The sequence below is a fragment of the Bombus fervidus genome, chromosome 6 (genome assembly GCF_041682495.2).
Source record: "Bombus fervidus isolate BK054 chromosome 6, iyBomFerv1, whole genome shotgun sequence".
Taxonomy (NCBI): domain Eukaryota; kingdom Metazoa; phylum Arthropoda; class Insecta; order Hymenoptera; family Apidae; genus Bombus; species Bombus fervidus.
Genome location: NC_091522.1, coordinates 12,080,520 through 12,097,919, shown reverse-complemented (window position 1 = coordinate 12,097,919; position 17,400 = coordinate 12,080,520). Strand labels below are relative to the sequence as shown.

The following is a 17,400-nucleotide window of genomic DNA, read 5'->3' as shown; positions in this document are numbered from 1 at the left end:
GAAAGAGACTGTTTTAAATTACAATTTGTTCAAACGATGTTCGTTACTTCCGATGAACAGCTGCGTGAAAAACGAAGGGACTTTCGAGAAATTTTATAGCAGCTGGCACATCCTATAGCAAAAGGTTGAGGAACACTTACTATACCCTGTCTCCTACAGCACTGATCCTTTCCCTGAATCGTTGACCATCGAACATCGACCATCCACGTGAACAAGTATTTGTAAGAGAAACACGAGTTAATCATGGTCGGTGCACGCGACGACAGAACGGTTTCTCTCGATGAAGAGTTCGACCTCGTTCGAACCGATTCATCCTTCCGGGGACTTATTGACGGAACGAAGCACCGCCATGGCCGGACGACCATGCGGCAAAATGACTTAATACGAACATACGAGGGAGTTACAGGAGAGATGGCCGGTGGCGATCCGTCAGACCACCCAGCAGGTGATTGCCGTGGAGAGGATCTATCTACGAGCTCGACTGCCTTCTACGTGCTTTAATAGTGTTCTCGCTGCGCATTCCTAGATCGTCCTCTACACCAGACGGAAAACTCTCTCGGCCGGATCTCGCCTCCAGGCTCTGAAACTCGTCTGTGTCGTCTCGTGGATATTTTCTACTTCCTCTTCTTTGAAATTTCTTTCTTTTTTTTCTCTCTCTTTCTCTCTCTATTTCCTGTTCGATGCATCTTTTTTCCTTTCGCCGTTCGTTTCTTTCTTTGCACACGAGCTGTTTCGTGTTTATTCGTCCGGTTTACGTTTGTAGTTACTCGCACGCTTGTTCGAGAAGCCCGCTTTCAGCTTCTATAGCACGCATCGCGTGCATTGTACGCTCGTTGCTTGTTGCCGGCGTTGCTGCGTCGTTCGTTGGAACCGACGTTCGAGCTTTCGTTTCGTGCTTCGCGCTTTACGATTTTCTATATGTCAGGTACCGCATATCAATCGATTTCGCGATTTTAGATCTTAATCTGCAACTTGGATCTAAATCACAGTTGCTTCGTCGTAATCTGTATTCGTATATCTTACGCGAGATAGGTCACATCGATTGTCTTTATTACGTAAAACAGAAAATTTATAACATTAAAAAGAAAATGTAAAATCAGATATCTTAATGCAATATGGGTCGTATACAGAAATATCAAAAATATCAATTTATAATTTATTGCTATAGGTATACATATATACATAGATCGTTACTTGAAACGCTCAATCTAATTATACGATCAACAAGTAACACCTATGGTGTTATAAATTGAATAGAATAAATTTGACATCATAGAAATGATCGTTCTATTATATTTAGTATATATTTCTTAACAATATATATATCAATGTGGGTCATTCTTTCCTGAGTTACTTCCAATTAAACAGTATTTCAATGATATTGCAATCAAAATTCACATACATTTTTCCTAAAATACGCGTTATGCGATGAAATATATTAAACTGTAACCATGGTATATTATTGATCATTTATTTTAGCTAATGCCATTCAATTATGTACCATAAAGGGGCGTTATTTCAAGTAGAAATACATGTAACACGAGACGATAACCATACATTTTACTCAATTTTATGTCTAATTTATAGTCACTCTTACGTTGCATGTAATGTTCATTTTATTGCTTAGAGAAAGTACATGCAGCAATTACAATACCCCGTATTCCAATAAAAATGTTTAAACAATCCACCGTAAACTTTATCACCCGTCTGACCAACCATTATACAATTCTTGTAAAAAGAACAAGAATGATTTTGCACGCAATATTATTGTATATCGTACTGTACGAAATATTATTTGTTACTATTTACCCAGCAAGCAACAGTTATTAAACTATTCAAGAATTAATTATTTTAAATATAATAGTTAATTCAAAAGAAACGAGTCACATATGAATCCTTCATAACTGCAATTTCATTAAATTTAGTTTTGGACCATTATCTTTTATTATCTATCCATTTCAATCATCGACTCGTCGTTAAGGTCCCGTGCAGCTTTCAGAAAGCTGTAGAAACAGCTGTTTTCCTCCTGAGATTTCTATTTCCATAAATGTAATCGCTTCTTATGTATACGTGGCAACATTTATTGCTCGCTGATTAAATTCCACGTGGCATTACTCAAAGCTCAGCAACTTACGTTAATCTCCTTACTCGTGCAGATGTGTGTAATTTATTGCTTACGAATTACGAATATATGAACACAGGATTGCATCGAAAATTTATCTTGATACCATTTTTAATACTACACTAACAGAAAATTTCCTTACAGCTACCTGATATTTCCCTATATACAAAGCAAATTTTCTACCCACAATGTTTCTACGATTGCGAGCGAGATATTCCATGGTTTCCAAGTAAAGGAAAGAGCCTACGTAAACTATGAATCACACATTGTTTGCAAATATGCTTTTCTCTTTACTTCCACAAATCTCCACTGACAAAATTTCCTTTCCTTATCGCTGCCACGCCCCTCTCACTCTTTTCTCCTTCGATGCTGGAGCTGGCATTACTGTAATGATTTTGTATCGAGTCATAATAACTGCACATTGAACGACATCATGGCCCTTCTTTCGACGTCTCCATGTAGATATTTACCAATGCGGCCATGAAGTCAATTAACAGGTATATTTTTCGTGCGATCTGCTCGCTGGCAAAAGGGACGTACGAAGCACGACTTTGAGATCTACTGTTTATTTTGAGGCGAAGAACAAAATAAAGAACAAAACATCGTTATAAGAAAGATATATAAAGATATATAGGATACAATGTTTAGAATAGGATAATATACAATAGTGGTAATAATATTACACATTGTGCTGCAATCGTTTAACGATACTCATTAGCATATAGCTTCATTTTACTATTATTTTATTATTCCATATTTACTAGCTGTCTAATTCTCTGTCTATTATATTTTTAACTATATTTAAAAATACCAATAGCAGATAATAATTGAGATAAAACGATCTTAAAATATACTAAACGAACTCGCTACCGTCGCTACAAGATTCTAACAATATCCATCGACGAAAGAAACTGCCTTCTTAAAATTAGCTATATTCTCCATAAATAATCCATAATTATCCATAATAATCATAAATTATCCATAATTGTAGAGTACTTCGTCCAAAAGGCACACATTAATTTTATCCTCCAAACACGTTAATATTCCGTTATAAACATTCGTTCCAATAAACATTCATCGCAATTTTGACACAGACATAGAGAAAGACACACGATATTGATACTTAAGTCATCGAACCGAGTATGTAATCAAACGTATTTGAATCTAATCGTTATCAAGACCATGTGGACTGGATGCGACGTGTGTCTACGCGTGTAGTATATCTCCGAGGACTTCTTCATTAACACGAGCGAGATTCGTTATCGGCGCGGTTCGTCCACTTTACGATCGTCCATCGACTTACAATAATTATTAGCATCGCGACTTGCTGCTTTCCTTGTTCCAAAATCAATTAGCCATCGTGCGTTCGAGCATAAATATGAATAATTTGCGAGCGAACAGAACTTGCGCAAACGATCTTCGATGATAATGTCCGTGTCGATCGTCGTACACGACGTTTTATCGTTTATTTGAATAGAATTTTATGCGGCCAAAGAACAACATACTTCGTTCGTTTCACCGATTTCATTCGATTTAAAAGTAAATTTCCGAGATCGAAGTGGGAAAGTAAGTGGAATTAATTGAACTCGAACTACAATGGAATGTTAATTTGTAAGTTTGGCGAGCTGAGAAATAATTCTGGATACGTCAGTTATCGCTTACTTTGGCAATGAATTTCTGCTGCATAGACATATGCGTAAACTTCGTTAAAAATTTTTAACATTATAATTGGAATCTCGATCGACGATTAATTAAAGTTTAGGAAATTGAAAATTTGGTAAGTTTGAAATCCGTTTAATGTATGTACGAAAAGTCATTGGAACATGGTCAGACTGGGTTTGTTGCTAGGGACGATGATGGTCAGTCCAGGTATAGGCTACAAAGGTTCCTCGAAATAAAGTTTGTGCTGTATTGCATATTCATACTCACTACAAGAGCTTTTCTTTCTAATAAATTCTTTATAATAAATTACAAAATCTTAAACCGTTTCCAGTATGAATATAAATTTATTCCAACATCTTGCGATTGTATAACTAAACCATACATGTTCAATAAATTTTATACGGATGGTATCATAATTCCATAGAATTCGTATAGAATTTTCGATGCAAAACGCTGCTTCAGGCTTGTTAAACACGGTACTATATACATCGTCTACGACACCTTTTACAACATTTACGACAATATACTAATTGTTCCGCAGCTACCTGCTTACTACCCTTATGTTGTGACACAGCACTTAAAGCGAAAAAATTATCTGATGGCATATTTAGCAGCACCCCCAAACCACCAATGAAATGTTGTAGCTAGAAGCTAAATCCGGATTACCAATCAGTAATTACCTACAGTAATTCGGTAAGGACCTATATATAAGAACATTCGACAGGCAATACGTGCTCATTTCTACTTTTGCCTTTGACTTAAAATGTTCGTTACACGAATTCGTCCAGGACAACTCAACGTACGTGAATCCTACAAATGTGGTCAATTATTGCTACAAACTGCAGAAATGCGTGGTTTGAATGAATTAAACCTTAAGGAGATATGGTCAGAAGGAGAAGTAAGTGCAATATTGTTCAATTTTAATTATTTAAACATTCGAATTAATATCAATAATTAATAATGAAATCTTTTTTGTATTACAGAAAGGCAATGCGCCTTCAACCAGCTCGGGTCTGCCATCAGACAACAAAACGGCTACTCATTTCATGATAAAGAAAACGAAAAGATTTGAGTATTCGATAAGAATGGACGATGATGAGGGAGCAGAACAGAAAGAAGAAACGAATGACACTCAATGCGAAGGAATTAACATATCATCGTTGCATAGTCTGGCTTGCGCGAGTCCCACTCAGAAAATAACCGCGGAGAACCAGGAAAATACCGCGGAAAACCAGAAAAATACCGCGGAGAACCAGAAAAATACCGCGGAGAACCAGGAAAATACCGCGGAGAACCAGGAAAATACCGCGGAAAACCAGAAAAATACCGCGGAGAACCAGAAAAATACCGCGGAAAACCAGAAAAATACCGCGGAGAACCAGCAAAATACCGCGGAGAACCAGCAAAATACCGCGGAGAACCAGAAAAATACCGCGGAGAACCAGGAAAATACCGCGGAGAACCAGGAAAATACCGCGGAGAACCAGGAAAATACCGCGGAGAACCAGGAAAATACCGCGGAGAACCAGAAAAATACCGCGAAGAACCAGGAAAATACCGCGGAGAACCAGAAAAATACCGCGGAGAACCAGGAAAATACCGCGGAGAAGCAGGAAAATACCCCGGCGAAGAAAAGCGAATCAAACCTCGTGTTCTCGAAGCCCAAGGTTTATCAATGTCATTATTGCCGCAAACTATTTTTTCATACTTCCACCTACAGAAGACACATGATTTACCAATTGAAGAAACTCCACTGGTGCACTGTATGCAACCGTGGATTCCTTTCAAGATCGTGGTTCAAAAAACACAAATTATTTTGTTATGTATTATAAACTATGTGCAAGACTGTTAGATAAAGGGTGTGTGGGACTTTTTGTCCATTTGGAGACTTATTTTTTTATAAATTAGGGTCAATAAATTAGAATCGTAAAATGTTGCGATATATGTTGTAATTTCGTATGAAACTTTAGACGAATTAATGAGATTTTCAATTTTAGAATATCCATATATTTTATGAAAAAGACGCTGTTCAACTACATTGTTAGTTTTTAGGAATAACATAAGAGATATGTTATTTATCGCATTTTACAATTCTTTAGAATAAAATACAATGTAATAAAGATGAAAATTTATATAGAAAATTGTTGTTAATTACTTGCATGTTTTCAAATTCCCTAACATAATTTAGAACAAGGTTACAAATTTTATTATAGTAATCAATTAAACAGCAATTTTCCTACGTGAGAACGTAAATCGAAAATGGAGAATAAAATTTCATGTTTTTGACGAAATCGAGTTTAGAAATTATTTTAGTTTGCGTAAACTTGACCACTCAGCGTTCAGGTGCGAATGAACAATCAACAACAAGTTATAAATAAATAAATAAAAAGAATCTATTAGGATATTTTCATTTAGGGTCCCGTTATCAGAAAAGTAAATATTGTACATATTTAATTAAGAATTTTAGAAGTTTAACTCTGCGCTCCTCCTACCGATTATTTATTTTTATCTATGTTCAAGCATATTTGACAAATTCTGAAATGCCACTTCCTCGAATCAAAAGGCGCCGTTACAGAAAATTTCATTTCATATCTTTCGCGTAGAACCAACCCCTTTTCGATGGTATCACGTTTACTAGTTAACGTTTGAAGCGTAGCGCGTTCTCATTTCGTTAGAGAAAACTTTTTCAAGAAAAGATACCTTCGCGATACAATTAAAACATGCAATCAATCAGTATTAGGAAATTTTGTGACTAAAGTGAAGTACGATTTGGTAAAATATTATCCAAGAACTGTAATAAATAAAACATTGACATGAATTTTCAATATTATTCAAGTTTTATTCTATAGAAAATTATAAATTTGTCAATAGTTACAAATTAGAATTTTTTCTTGTTAAGCCATTTGTTTTAAACATCCTTAGATCTTACAAATCATCTTTGTCGCTTATTTTATCAGCATTCTCTTTTAAAGAAGTACTAGAACCTCGAATTTCTACCAGTTATCATTATTTGTTTGTTTCCCGACTCAAATTACTCAACGTGATTCACGTGCATGTTGCATAGGCTCTTTTCACATTCAGTCTACAAAGATAACTATTCTTTCGTTTTTTCTATCGCATCTATTTCTATGTCAAGGTTATGGTGGAAATAAGAAACAATCGAAATGAAATAGTAAGATGAATTTTATTAAGTCATTAATGAATTGTATCAATTCATGGCGGAAAATACATTAGCAATTTTATGCATATACAATGTATACCGGCAATATACAATAACAGTAAGAAATGTATTTTTTTGTTAATTATTCCAAACCAAATGTAGTGTTTATGATGTTAATCGTGTAAAATCAATTCTAACTGTAGTAAAATATTATTATTCATTAAAAATATGATCATATAAATGTTTGGTTTAAAAAAGTCCAATTATCATTATCATAAAGGCAAATTGTCACATAATGATTCACTAGGCTTTATATATTTAAAGAAAGTTAGAAAAATTAATCTAAATTTAAGGAATTAAATATAATACAGTGATTTCACTGGTCTTTACATAGTCTATGATTTAAAAAATTGTTATTCCTTTCAATTATTGTTTACATCTTCCGTGATGTAATTTGTAAATGCAACAAATATAGAATTTTTCACAAATACCTAAAATCGTAGATGGAATAAAATTTTCTAACATAAAACGATGAAAATAGAAAACACAAAAGATACAAAGAATACCAACAAATACAAAGAAAGGAAATACAGAAGTTAATGAAGTAGAAATAATAATGAAAACTGCAATATAACGTATAATTTAAACAAAACGGTTAAAATAGACGAAGAAAAGTTATAAATTGTTCAAAAACTATTGTTTTGAATTATGAAAATTAAGTCGACATTGGTAATCGGCTGAAAAATTTTTTGCGATAAATGTAATGGAAGTATATATAATGTCGACGAAGAATCCCAAAAGAGTATGATCGCATCCTACACCGAGGACAACGTAGTTGCTCCTTCGCGTGATTCAGCTGATGTTTACGAATCGCCCTTCGGCTATAAAATCGTTTATAACAGTACATGCAGTTGTACACTTCTGGTACTGGAAAAGTGTCCTTATCTTTATCCTGGTTGGGCGTGGTGACTGTTCTATTATTCCGATATTCCCTAATTTGATATTGACCATAATTCCGATATTCCCTATTTCGACACTGACTATTATTCCCATTTTCTCTGTTATTCTCTCTCATCTCTTGGCTGCTTTCCACCGCTGGCAGAGACTGATTTTCTGACGAATTGTATAAGTTAAAGGTGTACATCTCCACATTAAGCAGAATGGTTTCTATCTCCGACAATATAGATTCGTCGTCGAAGAGCGCCAAAATCTACAACATTTCGTATTTAAATTTCAGTCAATAAGAAGTCGAATTCGCGATGTTGTGATCGAGGTTTTAATAATATGTTGAAGATTAAAATCGGGCGAGTTTCGAGTGTCTAGTTTGATTGTTTGCTATAGTTGGTGTAACCGAATTCTGTTTGAACGCTGTTAATTGTTACTCAAACGAATCCGGTCACTTGCTTATTCAACGTACAGTTGGAAATTAGTCGAAGAAAATTTTATCAAGTATAGTGTAAACTAGATTGCAAGTTAATTATACTACAAGGAATAATATACTATATTAATATTTAATATGTTTTGATAAATACCTCGTAGTCGATATCGCTAAAATCTTCTGCGTTCGTCATCGTTATGAGCACAATTACTTCTCACACGAATGCAAAGGTCCGGCCCACAAAATGGTGTGTTTCAAAACAATATGATACTTCACACTAGTCTCACTCTTAAGGCGGATAGTTGTTAAGTGTAGTTTTGACTGTCTAATTTGCTATTTATATTTTCGCCTACTACCCCTATTTACGGTGGTGGGGGGTATACCCGACAAACAGTTATGGTAAATAAACTGTAGCCACTGAGCTTTCAGTTTTAAGGGAGAAACTAAGACTATTGGTCAGTACCTTGACTTCCTCTTATTGGTGGGAGTTCATGCAGGCATTGTTAGAAAAAATTAAAAAATATATATAGAATGCAATTTTTTCATTCTCGGTTTACTTTGTGAAAAAATAGAATTTGAAATTTTATCAAATATATATATACAAAATATAAATAAATATATATATATAAATATAAATAAATATATACATATATAAATATAAATAAATAAATTAAATAAATAAATAAATAAATTAAATAAATAAGTTAAATAAATAAATTAAATAAATAAATAAATTAATTAAATAAAAAAATAAATAAATTAAATAAATAAATAAATAAATAAATAAATAGATAGATAGATAAATAAATAAATATATTTATATTTTTTTTTTGTTTTATTATATATATATATTCTGACAAGTTGACCTTTGGATCGATTCGATTGCATCTTTACGATCCACGCAAATCAGTACATGAAATAGTGACACGAGACTAAAATAGATAAAGGTGCAAGGTTCACCGCACCGACCATTAGTCAGGTAAGCAGAGATTATCCTTTATAATCTCCAGCAAATGAGCAGGTAGTTAGACACGCTGTCGTCAAACCGATGCCAAGTGTTGCCAAACTAAGAAAAGTTATGTTAAGCACTGATACTATACTATGTGGAACTGGAATTTTTTAAGTCGATTGTTATTAACATGGAATTTTTGCACATGCACTTTTATGTTTGTTTTGATGTTTAAAATCGACTGTGCAAAAATATCTAATAATATTTTTTTATAATTTTGATATTGTATAATTAATATTTAATAAATAATATTAATAATAATATAATAATTAATATTAATAATATATAATTAATAATAATAATAATTAATATTTAATAAATAAAATATCAAAGAATATACTATATAAATTCGTGTAATTAGAACAAACTATATCTCTGTTCTGTTTGTAGTTAAAAAAATAATGCTATAGGAGAAATATAAATGCAAAAAGGTCCATTTCTCTATAACTTCTCTTTATTGATAATTGCAACGATCACTTTCCACAAATGGATATATATCTTTTGTATGTATACCGCATAGTGCACCGCGTTGAGTGTGTTAACCGAACAAAATGTCCGCAAAGTGTCAACTTCCGATATATCACGCGAAGCATCTTCCAAACAGATATACCGGAGATGAATCATGTAGTCCTTTGAACCGTGTTGAGATATTTTCAATTACATTTCACGTATCTATGTAACAGCCGCGAAATTGAAGCTTGTTGAGCAGAAAGCATTTGCTCGACAAGCTTGGCTATTAATCTCGATCGTTGCGAAACGATTGATTCAAGATCAATCGGTATTGTCTCTTGTTCTATAAGCACGCGGTATCTCGCTCCTCTGTACCAGCAATGGCTCGTAGTAGCACTTAGTAAGTGGGTGGTACCCGAGTAATCTTGTTCTCATACATAAAACATACAGAGCAGCATTATATGTTGCCCTGCCTTCTTCTGAGTTATCGTCGAATGTGATTCGCGGCCACTGCTTTGCCTGATCCGCAGACGTCTCTGCTCTATCAGCGAGCGATTCGGCGTGTTTCAATTACTGCAAAGCGCAAACTATGACTCGAAATGGAGAGTAATGCTTGGTACAAGCTATATGCTTATTCCAATTCTTCAGACTGTTGCAATACATTGTCGTTGCAATAAATTTATACAGACGATACGTAACGTTCATATTCGCATGTCTGTGGAATTTCGCGTTTTCATTAAAAATATACGATTTGTAACAATAATTTCCCAGAGATAGAATTAATAATCTGCTACCGAGATTATATATAGTTTATAAAATTATATAAATTTGTGCGTTATTTATTATGTATCGTTGTATTATGTGTGTACGTATTATGAGAGAGAAAGGCAGAGAATTCAAATGAAAATACTTACGAATGTGCGATGGAATCTGGCAATCGTTGGAACGAACATTTATTATGGTTATTCTAGTTGCTCTAAAAGAATCTTTGAAAAATATCTTAATTGTAGCGTGTCATGGCGGAGGAGATTTTTAAAGCTTAATTACCGTACCATGATTTTCAAATAAATATAATAATTTCAAATTTTACTTTATTTTAGGTTCTGTTAAATTATATCGTTTTGAGGTGAAAATATAAAATCCAAATCCATATAGCGTCTCCACGTTGCAAGATAACCACGGTATCGGACAAAGAAGAAGAAAAGAGCTGAACGACGAGCGTATCCTCGTGATGCAGACATCTGCATATTATGCCCATATATTTGCCGATATTTTAAATAGCGGAGCACAACCTATTATGGTGCTGACAGATTTGCACCAAGAAGCGACTCGTGCAAAGGGACAGAAAGGACAAAATGATTGCCGAGAACAGTGGCAATCAACTTTTCTTCCTTCTTCGTTCCTGTCCATGTATTATCAACAAGGTCTAACACGGGAGCACGGGTACGAGTGATTAACGAGGTTTATCTTCGAAAATTGACATGACCAAACTCTACGCCATTGGCACGAAATGGTTGAATATACAGGGTGTCTTGAAACGAGCGTGAAAAGTTTCCAATTATTCAGGAAGTAATTCCAAGTAAAAATATCATAGGAACGCACAAAGCTTGATAATTAATTCTGATTAATTATTAGGGGAGCGGACGATCGAAATTTTGCAATTCGTGCAGAATAACGACCTTAAACACACAACAAAGATTTGTGAAGCCACTTGCGAGCCACTGAAAACATTTAGAATAGATTAGACAGAAATGTCAAGAAGTTTGTTCGAAACCTGTATCTCACTTCTACAGTCGTCTAACGAAACAATCTAGGCGGTTGTCGATTAAACTAGAAATTTTATTACGCATGATCAAACATTTGTATAATCCAAGGTTCCAAACGAAATGATAGCTTCCGACAGTTTTAATTGCTTTCTAGTAACTTTTCGAGCTTATTTTAGTCTTTGGAAGCGTCGTGATGTCTAAAAATCAAACGGTTTAAACTTTAGATCGAATCTTCGCGTATTATAAAATATAATGTTTCCAAGGATAGGGTATCAACAAACCTATTATATAAAATAAAGTTGCTTAACACAATTAAACCATCAAGTATCGCGGGGTAAAGCTAATCGGTAAAATAAAACAGAATCGCTACACACGTATTACACAATATTTGCATCAAGTATATAAATTCTATTATTAATTTCATTTGAATTCAACAAGCTTTTAACAAAATCTGCATTTTACGTTATACGTAATTTCCAATCTGCGAAACTACTTTTCAGCATTCTAACCACGATTACCTTAACCACACCCAACATACGTCGACCCGCGTTCAGATTATTAAAAGGCTTCGATGAATTCCCGCGGTTGCGTCGATATTTTTAATCAATATCGATCACAGCCGGGTTAATTACAAGGGTGTAACGATGCAACGCGGGGAAAACGATGGGCACGCGAGCGAGTAATAAATAAAACAGCCGGATGAATGAAAGCCAGTGATTTGAGTGCCACTGAGATGCACTCGGATAAGATTCGACCGATGAACGGTCCATTTGTAAGTGGAATGTTATTAAGGCCGAAACGGTATACAGGTATTAAGCAGTGATATACAATTATTGCCACGTATCGATAATTATTGATTTGATGGAGACCAGCTACCCACGTAGCGCTCAATCCCGTGCCACCATGAAAATATGATCGTTTCAAGCTCGCCTAGACACCGTACCAGCAGCACGTTCCACGTGGGTGGATTGAATCGCTGGACGATGATATTGCGATCGGCGTAGGAAGCAGGGCGCAATTATAGACGTAGTTGTGCAAACAATGTATACAGAGAATACATCATCGAACAACGCGGCTTCCTCTTCATTAAGAAGCTGTTTCTTGTTCTTTTCTTCCCTCTCGCTCTCTTTTTAAGCTCTCCTGTCGATTTACAACTCGATGGAAAGGATGATTCGTGGAAAATGATTTGCGAGAAGAATAGTGAAACGCGTGAGTCTTCGCAGAGAGCTTTCTTCGAAGATCTACTTTCATGAAGCTAACTATCCATCAGTAAATTTATTTTTACTGACGTCGCGTTGTCTGCATACTGGGTCGTTTAATTTCATGCAGATCTTTTAGGTTTCTGTGTTTCAAAAAATCTACCAAAATTCTTGAATACTCTTTCAAGCTTCCAGAATATCATCCAACAGTTTTTATTGTTACACGTTACCTTGATTATTTGAAGCAAAGCAAAATTGAAATAGAAATATGGGAAAAATGAAACATTACATAAAATTACTGTTCGAAAACGATGCAGTATGCAGGTGGAGGGTTAGTAAAGCACATATCATTATCTCTGTGAATGAAAAATTATTCGTGGAACTTTGACAAGGAATATGTCGCTAGCATGTTACATAAGGGGAATTTACGACTCGAGTAATATCTACCTGCAGCAAAATATTCATTTATGCAGAAAGTTAAAAACACAATGTTTTTCTTGGGATTTACTAGAGACACTTTCTCGAATGTCGCGATTGAAGTCTTTGGCAGAAACAAAGTCTTATGATGTTGAAATCGTGCTTACAACACGATGTAGTGACCTTTTCACTCGATAAAACATGAACGTTTAACGCGTAAAATTGAAATAGGTAAAAACTAAATTGAAAATGTCATTGCGAGCGACACACTTTCTCATCTTGTTTCTAAGCAGTTGTCATATTTGAAATGTCAAAAGAAAAAATGGCAGTGGAAACACAATATGGAAATGAAGGGTATGTAAGGAATAAAAGAAATTAATTTTCATGAAGAATTATTTTTTCTGTTATTATTTATTTAAACTGAAGCATTACACCTAAGAAACCTAAATAACGAACACTTCGTTCTTTCCCTTTCTCAAAACTAATTTTCATAATGTTCATTTTTTATAATTAATAAATTTAACTTTCGCAAGATTGAAATTGAAATTAAATTAACTCTCAGATTTATTTGACACCTACTACGTAGAAGTCATAATACTCCAATATCCATCTATACAAGTGCTTACAAACATCGTAAGTGGCTCCTGATAAACATAAAAATTCATTTGCAGTGTCATTATTTACAAAAGATAAGATTCTAATTTTTCTCCTCAAGCCAGTTCTAACTCGAACTTTGTACTCTATCGATTTTCTACAGTTACCGTCTCATCAACTTTTCGAGAAACGTGGTCGCGTCACTGTATAACATCTACAGATTGTGCAGATTAACTGACATAAGTCAGTTTAAATATTCTGTGTGGAAACCGCTTAAATCTTTTGCGGTACGGGTAACCAATCTCTACCATACGAATATAATTTGCATATCATATTATCGATCGGAGTAAATCATTGCAGGTCGGCAGGCCAGTAGACCTGCCGGAAGAGAAGCTGATATTCCTTGATAACATTGATTCCTGATTATTCTCTCTTTAATTACGTCATTCATCTCAGCTACGAAAACAGCTAATTAAGAGCAAAAACTTTCGTACGACGGTCAATAGATATACCTCAGGTAAAAGTCCATCTTTAACGAGAAGTTCCTGAAGAAAGGAAGGAAGCATATTTATGTATATATAATCATGCTTGCTACCTTAGGCACCAAATTATTTTGGCCAAACATTAATTTCTCCTTGTTTTTCTGCTATTGTGAATTGGTGGCGATCATTATCGAGTATTGTAAGTACTATCCTTGCTAGTTATAATCTATAATCAACAACCGAAAATTTCTACAGAGAAAATAAAATTTTTCCATTTAAGTTTACTTTTCGATTTTCGAGAAAATCGAGTTTGAAAATTTATCAAATATGCTTGAGCACGGTTAAGGCTTTTTCGGAATTTTTTCGGGAACAAAGCGTCTGGGAAAAAGGTTTCATTTTGCATTTTCGACTTGTTTTCATGCGTACAATGACCTACTGTCGATTATTTAGTCCTAGCCAGTCTACAGTTACCCATGTTAAAGTATACTTGATAAATTTTTAAACTCGATATTTTCGTTAACTAAGTCTTAAATAAAAAAAAATTTTTTCCGTACATTCTTATTTTTTTCATATGAAATCACCTCATGCCCGCTTTATAAAATAAATTAAAATACCATTTTCTGCAATCTGCAAAAATGTTTACTAAAAAAAAAAAAAAAAAATACACGCGACTTTCAATACATCTCCGACCCATTTCCCCTAAATTCTATTTCAATTTTCTAACGCACGTTCCGTATCTTTCTTACGTGTTCCATCATGTAACTTGTACCTCGTGATATCGTTCAGCACATGGCCATTCTATTTTAAAACAACCGCGTAAACGATTCTCGGCAGTCTGATCCTAATATCGTTCTCGTAAATCACTCTATTTGCCGTGGCACGTTCAAGAGCACCATTATCATTCGCAGTTTTACTCGTTCTTTGTGCCATATAGGCACGCCCTTGAGCACGCTTGTGAATTCCCCTCTTGTTGAGGTTAGGTTGGGGTTAGGTTAGGGTTAGGTTGGGGAAAATCGGAAAACAGACGTATTATACAGAATCCGGCCGAATAACATGTAAAAACGAACATGACGTGATTGCTTATATAAAATTTAATGAATAATGAAATATGTATATATGTTTATTTATTTATATTTTATTATTTCTCATGTATATATGTAAATACTATAGAATTCAAACTACCCGCCAACGTTGCATACGAGGGAATAACGATAATTTAGGAGTTAAAAAATGGATTCTCGATTTTTCAGGTAATATTTGTAGATTTGTTATTAATTATTGCTGTATTTATTTTAATTTATTAACAAAATAAACTCAATTTTCCAGAACCGATCGTCTGATTTACCCGAAGGATTTACGTTATTACATATAATATATATATAAAAGAAATAATAAAATTTGTTTAGACATATTCTTACTCTTTTCAATTTTTTCCAATTTCTTCACAAGACGCTTTGTTTCCGAGAAAAATAAATTTGAAAATTTATCATACGCATGTACATACGAAAACTTGGATGGAAAAACTGTATTCTACATTTCCGACATATTTTCTCACATACAGAGTGTCCTACTGTCGATTATTTAGTTTTGTTCAGTGCGCAATTAGCCATGTCCAAGTATACTTGCTAAAATTTTGAATTCAATTTTCTCGAAAATTAAACCGAAAATGAACAATTGTATTCTATATTTGTTTCTTATTTCTCCACAGAAACTCCGTGTTCGCTTTTGCATGTTAGTCCGCAATTGTTTACATACAGGCAGTGCAGGCCACTGTTGAAAAATATTTCCAACGGCACATTACCGTGTTAATAAGAGAGAAATTAAGTGAAATTTATTGGCCACCTCAGCTTACTTCTTCTACGTTGGTATGTGCAAGCACAAAAAAAAAAAGCCAATTATGTTGCTTACAGGCAAGTATAAATTATATTGCCCCTTTAATAGCACTGCTTTGTCTACATGCATATTTTTATTTTTCTTATATTATTATTTATAAAGGAACTGCTATTATTAAGGACAGTTCGACGTTGTTTGCACTTTGGCTATTCTACCAAGAATTATGGAAAAAGGACCAGTTAGGCATAATATTTTACTACTGTATATCATATAGATATATATCGCACAAAGGTACTGTCATAAAACTTTATACTTCGTCTAAAATTATTAGACGTCGTTCATCTTTTTTGCCTCTGCTAAATATGCAATAAATGCTGTCACCATATAAATTTTTTCTTCGCTTTCAAAGATTACTCGTCAACATTCTGAACCTCTAATGCTATTCCAAAGGGAATATGTATATATATGTATGTATAATTATTATTATTATTTATTATTATATTAATACATTATTAGAATAACATTAGAGGTTAGGAACAACATTAGAATATTGATGAGTGATCTTTTATGATGATACACAGGAACATGTATGTGTATATTTATACACATATATAAATGAACAAATAAATAAGTGTATCTGTTGATTACTTATGAATCGTTTTTCTTTTATAGGAATGTCGTATAACAAAGCAAAAAAGATGTGCAAAATCTGAATTGAGAATGTCACCGAACTCTACTTGATCCTTTATTACTCTGGCCGCACATGGATATAATATACTCGTTTCTCTGCATGCTTCTCATCTAAAAATTCTATTTCTATTTCCGTCGTAGAATATTTCCGGCTGCTGTCAAGTGACCACATACTTTTATTTAAGAATGCAGTTTATGTAAGAATTACATAGAATGCACTACTGTTCTGTTACTGTATTTACCATTACCCATAGTAAGTACTGTACAGTATTTACATCTATAGTACTTATCTACCTGTTTATCCCCAGATATAAATAGAACATAATAGCGCACATTTTAATAGTTATACTATTTTTTCAGGAACGATCTCATTTGAACGATTATCTATTAATTCGAAGTAATCAATATTTTGTACGATCCTGCCTTGTTCTCTCAAAAATAAACGGTAGGGAAATAGGATCAGTCCTCGTTAACCGGCGATCGATCAAAGAACAATTAACCATAGGATCGAATATAGCTCGCTGACACGTGCCCTTGCGAACGTCAAAAGCATCAAAACAGATTTCCAATCGGCCGCGTGTAGCTCGCGTATTTGCATCGAAACGGTCTATCGCGGGCAGCGTGCAAAATAAAATTCG

At 34.1% G+C, this 17,400-nt stretch overlaps 1 protein-coding gene and 1 long non-coding RNA gene across 4 annotated transcripts in view; one reads left to right on the top strand and one right to left on the bottom strand.

The window, feature by feature from the left end:
• Wb (wing blister) overlaps nt 1-17,400 on the bottom strand; it is a 197,988-nt gene that overhangs the window by 70,005 nt on the left and 110,583 nt on the right. The gene's annotated exons all lie outside the window — the stretch shown is intronic.
• Nucleotides 16,236-17,148, top strand: LOC139988427 (uncharacterized). The gene is made up of 3 exons (XR_011800117.1): nt 16,236-16,363; nt 16,745-17,015; nt 17,123-17,148. It is a non-coding gene; the product is annotated as an uncharacterized lncRNA (long non-coding RNA).